Below are 916 nucleotides of genomic sequence, written 5' to 3'. Positions count from 1 at the left end.
CTGCCCTTGCGACCACTCAACCATGTCCTTGCCTCCATCTCGGGATCCAGCCACCTACCTCTTTGCCCATGGTGACAATTCGGCCGCCGCCAGCCTCACTATAGCCGGATGCTCTATGCAGGCCACGACCTTCTCGGCTGCGGAGAAGAGGAGCAGGGAGAGGTCGACGTCGAGGGGGGACGTCGAGTGTCCGTTTGGTTTTTCCGAGGCGCACCCAGGCCGCATCGTTCCTCACACGCCAGGCTGCGACGCCCACGGGCTAGTCCTGGCCGCCATGAGGTCGAGGAAGAAATCGATCTGAAGAGAAGGTCACGATCAGGATGAGACCAAAGGAGATCGTAGACAGTTTTGTGGTCTGGCAATGTGTGGGCTTAGGCAAGGAAAATTAAGATTTTTGTAAGCAAAGTTTAGAAAAGGAATGGGAAGGACCTTCCACGGTGGTGGGTGTACCAAAGGAAACCAACCACGTAGGGTGGGGCTAGCAACGTCATCCGATTGATGCGAAACGAACCAAACCAAACGACAGCGGACTCTCCCATTAGGAGTAGAGATAATCGATCGGTATTTGTTGTGTACGGAAAGAGCGAAATATTCGATATGATTAGATTGTTGTTGTTGTTTATGGAAGCTTTTTGTGACGGAAATAATCGATATGATTTGATTGTTGTCGTATATGGAAGGGAAGGACGGAATGATTGGTGTGTTATATGGAAAGGTGCGATTGATGGAAGAATGGAAGAGTTGGTTTGGTTTTTCTGGGCATGGAATTAAAACCGGTCTTGGTTTTCGTAGGGAGGAAGAAAATCGATGGGAGGGAGATCGCGTGGTGGGGGCATGTATCGATCGGTGGAAGGGTGGAAGTGAACGAAACGAACGAACGACCTACGGACTGAGACATTAGGAGTAGAGATTTATG

Source organism: Triticum dicoccoides, chromosome 2A (genome assembly GCF_002162155.2).
Source record: "Triticum dicoccoides isolate Atlit2015 ecotype Zavitan chromosome 2A, WEW_v2.0, whole genome shotgun sequence".
NCBI lineage: Eukaryota > Viridiplantae > Streptophyta > Magnoliopsida > Poales > Poaceae > Triticum > Triticum dicoccoides.
The sequence above is the reverse complement of the archived record's forward strand: the minus strand, read 5'-3'. Positions refer to the sequence as shown.